At 59.2% G+C, this 8,578-nt stretch overlaps 1 long non-coding RNA gene across 1 annotated transcript; it reads left to right on the top strand.

Moving 5' to 3' along the window:
* Positions 1–3,241: 3,241 nt before the first annotated feature.
* Positions 3,242–7,545, top strand: LOC137150311 (uncharacterized). Its single transcript, XR_010918942.1, has 5 exons — positions 3,242–3,398; positions 3,487–3,551; positions 3,630–3,735; positions 4,707–4,798; positions 6,572–7,545. It is a non-coding gene; the product is annotated as an uncharacterized lncRNA (long non-coding RNA).
* Positions 7,546–8,578: the final 1,033 nt, after the last annotated feature.

Below are 8,578 nucleotides of genomic sequence, written 5' to 3'. Positions count from 1 at the left end.
GGGTCTCCACCTGGATGTTGGACCTGCCTCTGCGCTCCCGCCCTGGGAGACACCTCCCTGACTCCCCAGAGCAGATGGGCCATCTGCGGCACCAGACCCCCTGGCCTCATCCTGTCTCTGCACAGCCACCAGAGCCTGCTGCCTTCCTTGTATCCACGGGGGCAGGTGGGCTGGGGCCCATGGAGGGTAAGGAGACAGCCCTGGCCCTGCTCTGTGCTGCTTGGCCTGGGAACCGGGACTCCTGGGTCCTCCCATCCCTGCTCTGTGCTGCTTGGCCTGGGAACCGGGACTCCTGGGTCCTCCCATCCCTGCTCTGTGCTGCTTGGCCTGGGAACCGGGACTCCGGTGTCCTCCTGTCCCCGCTGTGCTGCTCAGCTGCTGCTTCCCGAACTGATGCTTTTTTCTTCTCCACCCCCCAGGGGGCCCCCATCGCAAACCCTGGCTCCACCGAAGGCCCTTCGCCAGAGATGGTGGCTACAGGCTGCTGACTCCCATGCGCCATCAGGAATCAGCCCCGCCTCTCCCCCCACATCGGCTCAGCTTTCCCAACACAGCTGAACGGAAGGGTGTGCCTGGGGAGCCTGGGGGGGGTGGGACGGGACTCCCTTGGGGTGGCCATGCCTCAGGCGCCCCCGGCACCAGCAGCAGGAGGAGAGCTGCTTCTGGTGGGGAGGCCCAGGGGCCTGTCCTGAGAAGTGGGGAGTCCAGGGGGGAGCAGAGGGGGGACAGGCACAGAGGGCACAGCACATCCCTGAGTACGGGCCACGGAGGGTGGCACCCACTGGGTGCCAACACTCAGCGCTGAGCAAGTCCTACAGCCATGGACAGGGGAGAGGAAGCTGATCTTCCCGCCGGCAGGGATTCCATGAAGTTACCCTTTGGAGGCTCCCGCTACACCCCATAGACCTGACCTGTGCTCAGCTTGCCTGCTCACTGATGCCCTATTCAGCAACCGCCATTGCACCGCAGGGGTTTAGGCTCCCTCGGCAGGAGGCCAACCCACATCAGGCATCAGCCATTCCCCCCCCAGCTCGGGTTTGCCCTAATCCCCCTTCTGGGGAGCCGCCAAGTAACCCCCTCATGGAGCCCCAACGTGGGCCAGACCACCCCCCCTCAGACTCAGACCTGCTCTCTATGATCTCCTCTGCCGAACGGGCCGGGGCCGCACTACGCTGCTCCTGATCTGCTAACCACAGCCCGAGCTCATGCGAGCAGATTCCACTGAACTGGTCTAGCCCCTGTAGATCAGACAAAGTGTCCAGTGCAGTGACCCCTGCCCCTTTACCCCCCTTGTGCCAATATCTCCCCCCATGCACATCACCCCCCGGCCCTGCTGCGCACCCCAGCCCCTTCTCCTGCAAGCTTCAGGGATCAGTTCAGACATAAGCAGTAAGGCCTTTTGGAACGGTCCCTAGACCCCAGTATGGGCCCACTGTACAACCCAACGGCTCTGGGTCCCACTGAGGGAGTGAGACAGCAGAATCTGTCTGCAGGGGGACCCGCTCTGCCCCTGCCACGTGCTAGCCTTTCCCGGGGTCAGAACTCAGCGCACCCAGCGACAAACCAGGCTGGAGGCCACAGGGATCGGAAAGCGGTGGGGATCGCCCTGGGAACGGCTACGTTTGGGGCTTGGCACAGAAACGGGGGTCCTCCCAGGACACTGGGTAAAGTCAGGGCAATGAGGCCTTGCAGATCCGTGGCAGGGTGGCTTAGGGGGCTCTGGGGGGTGGCCAGGCAGGGGGGGCTGAGGCGGGAGGTTGTGTGCTACAAGTGAGCTGCTCTTGGGGCCTTTGCCTCCCTCCAGCCTGGCACAGTTGCTGCCTCTGCTGCAACCCTGTGGCACTGCTCTGGGAAAGGATCGGGCCCTTCTCTGGACAGCACTGACCCTGACTGTGCCCAGCCCAGCAGCTGCAGCCTACACCCTGCCCTTACAGTGCACCCCTCCCTTCCAGGGGCTCGCCCCCAGCCCATGCAGACCAGGGCGTGTGCAGGAGCCGGGTCGCACACTGAGGCCGCCGCCAGCTCTGGGCTGGGGCACCGACACTGCACAGCCAACGGGGCCTCCAGGCGGCTGCTGTGGAGAAGAGCCTGGGAGCAGGACAGCACAGAGACGGCCTATGAGGAGTCCTGGGACAGGTACCTCCCTGGAATCCCTCCTAGGTCCCCAGTCCTTGAATTGAACACCAGGGGATGGTGCATCATTCACCACCCACCCCAACATGCAGCCACCTCTGGGGTGGGGTGCTGGAGCTGTTTATACAGGGATCCCTCACTCAGTGCTGAGATGCAGCCGCCTCTGGGGTGGGCTATAGGAGTAGTGCAAAGCGGCCTCATCCTGTGCTCAGATCCTCTGTCTCTCTCTCTCTCTCTCATCCCTAGAGTCCCAAGGCTGTGGCACAAGGAGAAGCCAGGAGGAAACACCGCACCCCTGGATCAGGGAGGGAGCTGGGGCCAGGAACCATGGGGGGAGCAGGCAGGGGATGATGGGTCAGAAGAGGTTGTGGGGAGCCCAAGGTGGGGGCTGAGTGTCAGAGGGAGACAGCGGGGGAGGAACAGGGACCCTGGAGAAGGGGTGGAGCTGAAGGAAGAGGTAGGGCATGTCCTCATCCAGGGAGTAGGGCAGCTGGCAGAAGGGGAGGGGGGTTATGGATGCTCAGCCATGGGGCAGAGTCAGAGGGAGGGGGAGGAAGAGGAAGGTCTGGCAGGAGGTCAGGGGGGGCAGGAGGTGGGAGGGCAGGATGAAGAGGGCAATAGGGAGGAAGGCTCAGGAGGAGCAAGCGAGAAGGGGGAGGCAGAGGGGAGGAGGAGCAAGGAAGGCTCAGTCTTGGGGCATGTCCAGGCATCGGCACAGGGGGGAAGGGTGAGGAAGGCCTGGTGGAGAGGGGTGGCCAGGAAGAGGAGGAGGAAGGTCTGGCAGGAGATCAGGGGGGCCAGGAGGAGAAGGGCGAGAGGGAGGAAGGCCTGGTGTGGGGGCAGGAGGGCAGTGAGGATAAAGAAAGCCTGGCAAAGGGGCCGAGGAGCCAGACCAGGACCGAGGGGGAGGAGAGTGAGGAGGAGGAGGAGGAAGTACTAGTAGGATGGGGGGCCCAGGAGCAGGATGAGGAGGAGAGCAGTGAGGAGGAGGAAGGCCTGGCAGGGCGGGGGGTCCAGGAGCAGGGTGAGGAGGAGGAGAGCAGTGAGGAGGAGGAAGGCCTGGCAGGGCAGGGGGTCCAGGAGCAGGGTGAGGAGGAGGAAGGCCTAGTGGGGCAGCAAGGGGGCCAGGAGGGAGGTGAGGAGGAGGAGGGCAGTGAGGGCCCGGCGGTGGGGGCTGAAGGCCATGTGCAGGGGGAGGAGGATGCAGACAGTGACTTGGTGCTGGGCCCCCAGAGCGGCCCAGGCAGTGGCGTTGAGCTAGGCAGGTGAGTCCTCCTCTTACCCCCCCCCCCACCCCAGGCCATGAGCCCCAGTTAACCCTCCCCTTTAACCCATCCCCCCTTCTCATTGCAGAGGCAGTGGCAGAGACCCCCCTGCCTGGAACAGCCACACCCCAAAGGCCCCACATGGACGGGCAGGTGAGTGAGGAGGCTGGTATCCCCCCTCCCCCCTGCTGCCCCCTGCCCAGCCCGTTACCCCTCTGCGTCTCCCCCCAGATCTAGGACAGGACTCCAGCTGGGAGGAGGAGGAGGACGCAGAGAGTGAAGCTGATGACGACATAGAAGCTGCTTTGGCTCCCCCCGGAAACGCAACGGAACCAAGGTGGGAATCAGCCCTGAATCCTGTGTTCCCTGTGGGGCACTAGGGGGCGCTGTGCTGCAGGGGCAGGACGGGTGCTCTCCCCTCGCAGTCAGCGCAACCCCTGCCAGATAAAAAGAGGCTGGAGCAGAGGCACAGAACTCCCTTCCCTTTCTCAGCCAGGCTGATGAAAACCCCCTGCTCCCAGAATGCCCTCTGCTCTCCCAAGGCTCAATGCAGCAGATGGCTTTCTCTGCCCAGAGGGATGCCTGTGGCTGCAGACTGAGCATGGGGCCCAGCCCATGGGGCAGTTCTAGCGCTGTTATGTAGTGTGCAACACTGCCCTCTGCTGGACAACATCCGAGCAGCTCCCCCGTGTGTCAGAGGCCCTGTAGGCCTACAGTCTCAGGGGAGGCCCCTCAGTGGGCCTTTGCAGCAGGCATCCACCACAGGGGAGGAGCTGGATAGAAAGGCTTCTGGGCCGGGTGAGCAAAGCCAGGTTAACCCTCCCCCAGCCCAGCCAAAAGTGGTTCCTAGTACAGTACAAGAGGAGGGATCTAGTGGTTAGAGCAGGGGGCTGGGAGCCAGGACTCCTGGGTTCTATCCCCAGCTCTAGTCAAGGAATAGGGTCTGGTGGGTTAGAGCAGGCGGACTCCAAGGTTCTGTCCCTGGCACTTAATGGATAAATAATGGTGGACTATGGAACAAGTGCCCCCGGGACTAATCATCATCAGCCTGCTCTGATATAAATGCAGAGCAGCATGGCATTTACACGACACTACACCAGACCAATCCAGGTCACTGCACACACAGTCCTCCTGCCTGCAGAAGGGAGGAGAGAGAACACACTGCATAGGTACAGACCTCAGTGCCCGGGAGTGGGCCTGATACCCCAGTGACGGGTGTGGGGTCAGCACCTGCATGGGGCAGAGCAGCTGGCTAGCCTCCTGGTGGGAGCTGGGTGCTGAGTCCCCTCTGTTGTCTGCCCTTTGCAGGGTAAAGAGAACGTTGGAGAGCCATGAGCGAAGGAGAGGCAACCAGGGGAGCCCCCCCTTGCAGGAAGGATCAAAGGAAGTCAGTGGCCAAGGTACAATGGGCAAAAGACAGGACAGGTTCTACAGGCACAGTCTGGTCCACCAGCTCGTCCCTCCTCCCAGGAGGATGAGCTGGTTGTCTTTCAGGGAATCCAGCTCCATGGATGGTGATAGGATATGGGGCCTTTCCCTTCTAGAGGGCACAGGCTCCGATCTGGTCCCAGGATGGGTGTGACATACCGGGGTCAGTCCAGACCAGTGAGGAGCTGTGTCACCCCTGTCCTGAACCTTGGTTCTCATACAATACTTTGCTGCAGCAGATCTCACACGGGCTGCCCTCAAACGGCCTTCCAGCCTGCAGGTCACACCCGAGTGTCTGTGTGTAACTGCAGCTTACCAGCCACACTTGGGTTGTACTCAGACTTTTACCAGCCTCGGTTACCTCTGCCAGGTGAGCCCAGTCCCGGATGTTTGTCCTGTTCTGCCCAGCCCTCCCCTGGACAGTCCAGAGATAAGGAATCCATTATTCCCTTAAGGGAATGACATACACACAACGTGCCACCCTACAGAGACATTTCAACTTAAACACACTGGATTAGATCAAACAATCCAACACGTTCATTAACTACAAGGAGATCGATGTGGAGTGAGGACGCGCAATGAGAGTCAGAAATGGTTATGAGATAAAATGTTTTCTAGTGCCTAACTTAACAAACTATATTAGATTTAAAGCAAAGCTTCTCACCACAGGCTTCCAACAGCATCACTGACCAAAGTCTTCAGGTCAAGGCCCTGCCCCCAGAGTCCAACAGCTGTTTCCTTTGTCTTCTCAGGTGTGGAGAATGAGATAGGCAGGGGTGGGGAGTCCTGGGGGTATTTGCCCCTCCTTTTTTTAGCTTCAGTCCCTCTTGGTAAAGCATTTCCAGCTGAGAATCAAGAGACAGGGGTTGAAGGAGGAAGAACACCTCATGCTGTGGTTTTGCTAAGGTCTTGTCTACACTAGCACTGATGCCAGCAAAACTTTTGTCGCTCAGGGGCGTGAAAAAAACATGTACAAATATTATTACAATATTATGTAAGGTGTGAATACAGGGGTGCACTCCATCACAGTGAGGGAGGCTAGCAGGCTCAGGGAATGGGATCTGGGGTCTTTCCCCTCTAGGGAGTGCTGGGTTCTGTCTGGATCTGCCCATGCATGAGATGAGTTTGCCAGGTCTCCACCCATTTCCTCAGGGGGCAGACCTCCCCCAAGGTGCACTAATTAACCCCATGTGAATCTGTTGTCTGCTGGGGAAGGGGAAGCAATTGGTTAATAAACTGGTTGAAAGAGGGGGGACCATGTGGTCAGGGCATTTGTCTCATTTAAAGAGCCAGAGCATGAGGACGAGTCATTGAGTGGCCTTCACTGTGGGGAGCAGGCAGCTCCCACAGGGTGGGGCAGGTTGGCCTCATTCCTATGGTCCTTGCTATAGCACTAGCCCCTTTATGGACGAGTGGGGCTGGATGGGCCACGGAGGCTGGGATCCATCTGTGTTCAGAACGGTCTCCTCGGGGCAGGCAGGGGTGCCCCCAGCTGGGAGTGCTCTGACCCCTCTGGGTTTGTGCTTCCTTCCTCAGGGCACCACCACCGGGGCCTGCAGCTGGCAGTGTCACCAGTGAGAAGATGCCCACAGACAGGGACAGGTTAATACAGAGCTGGGGATAGAACCCAAGAGTCCTGGCTCCTAGCCCCCCTGCTCTAGGCCACTAGCTCCCACTGCCTCTCAGAGTTGGGAATAGAACCCAGGAGTCCTGGCCATGCCTGCTTACCCCATTTTCCTGCGCAGGTGACTCGGAGGAGCTGGGAGCAGACCTGGAGACGTCACTGAGGGAGGACCAGAGCCTGGATGACCAGGACAGCTTCTATGACTGAGGAAGGGATCCAGAGCCTGCGGATGGGAGAGTCACTTTGTCTGGCCTTGGGGGTGCAGAGAGACACGGAGTCAGGGCTGTGAAGCTGGCCACCAGGATGAGAGTGACACGTGGACTGGGGGATCCCCCAGTGTGACCCCATCCTGAGGCTGCCCCTCTCCCCCAGAGTGCAGGGCTCTGATTGTCCAGGATCCTCAGAGCACGTGGGTGGCACATCAGGCAATAAACTCCCTCCGAAGTGAGCTGAGTGGAGAGGCCAGGTGGGGCAAAGGGGCCCAAGAGAGGCAGGGAGTTTATAATGCCCCATTATGGGAGGGCAGGGAATCTTTTCCAGTCAGAGGCTGGGTCAGAGTGGGGGAGACAGGATGCACTGGGGGACTGTGGACACTGACTGATGAATCCAGAGTGATTGAATGGGGAGGGAGAGAGACAGGACTCTGGCATCAATCCAGAGTCACCCACTGCCTTCTAGGGGTCAGGCCAGTGCCCATCTGTACTGGGGTGGTTGGGGATCTGGCACCTGGGGCAGGGCGGCATTGGTGCAGGTGCATCTCAGCCCAGGTCTTGGAGTCCCCTGCCCCGTGTCTGGGAATGAAGCAGTGGCTGGGAACGGGTGGACTCGTGGGGACGGGTCCCAGCTGTGAGTGTGTCTGTGGGGGAATCCTTCCAGGCCAGACAATCTCTATGATAGTGGGTTGTGGCAATGAGGGAGGAAGGGACACACTCCTGGGGTAGTCCCTGGGGAAGGGAGTCCAATATTCCAGGTTGGTGGGCTGGGAATGCCAGCTGAGACACAAACTAGCTGCCTGGGAAGCTGTAGCTGGCCTGAGAAAGCAGCTGTAAGATGAATGCTGCAAGAAGCAAAGCTGGTTGTTGCCAGGGGTAAAAGGAGCCTGTTTGGTTCTAACCCAGCTCTGGGAAGCAACACTGGGTGTGCCTGACTTGAGAATGCTTGAACTCAGAAGGGCAGACAGGCCCTTGGGGGGGACTGTGCCCAGTTTCGGACTGGGATGAAGACTGTTTAAGTTCTGTTTTGAAAGATGGTGTGGGTTTTAATAAACTGGACTCTAGAAAGGGAATGCTTTGAATATATGGACTGTGAGGACATTTTAAGAGGCAGTGAATAAAAGGGGAAACTGCAGTAGGTTGCTGCAGAGCCATCCCTGGCCGTGAGGGGGCTCCCAGGAAGCAGCAGACTCTTACACACTTCAGTTGATCGCTGTATGGATTCTGGCTGGAAGAACTTGGCTGGATTTCTCAAGAACTTGGGAAAGGGGTCCAGGGAAGTTGGGAGAGAGGAAGTGCTGGGGAGCAAGTTGTGTTTGGGGCCTTCCTAGTCCAGATATAGAAATGAGGGAGGGGAACCAGTGAGGGAAGGAGGGAACATGGGGGACAGATCTCACTCTGAAACCCCCTGATCCAGCTTCAAATCCAGCCCTGAAACAGCTCCATGGAGCTTTTAGCAAATGCCCTTGGCAGCAATGTGGGGTACAGTGTGAACCTGCAGCCTCAGCCATTGGCTCTTAGTCTAACTTTCTCTGCTGGATTAAAGAGCCCTTTAGTCCCCAGGATTTTTCCCCATGAAGGTGCTTGGACACTGTGATCAATCTCCCCTCAAATCCTCCATCTGCTCTGAGAGAAGCTAAACAGAAGGCTCTTTAAGTCTCTCACTGCCAGGCATTTTCTCCAGCCCTTGGTTCTTTCTTGAGGCCTTCTTCTGCATCCTTCTTAACACGGGGTCCCCGAACTGGCCGCATTATCCCAACGTGGGTCTCCCCAGCGCCATATGCAGAGAGAGAATCCCTCCCTGCTCCTACTCACTACTCCCCTGTCTACACAGCCAAGGGTCACATTGGCCCTTCTGGCCACAGCATGGCACTGGGAGCTCGGGGTCAGTTTCTCACCCACTATGACCTGTCCAG

Source organism: Emydura macquarii, unplaced genomic scaffold, assembly GCF_026122565.2.
Source record: "Emydura macquarii macquarii isolate MOO-44397 ecotype Brisbane River unplaced genomic scaffold, CSIRO-AGI_Emac_v2 contig_968, whole genome shotgun sequence".
In the NCBI taxonomy this organism is placed as follows: Eukaryota; Metazoa; Chordata; order Testudines; family Chelidae; genus Emydura; species Emydura macquarii.
Note: the sequence above shows the minus strand (reverse complement) of the source record. Positions and strands in the feature narration are given on the sequence as shown.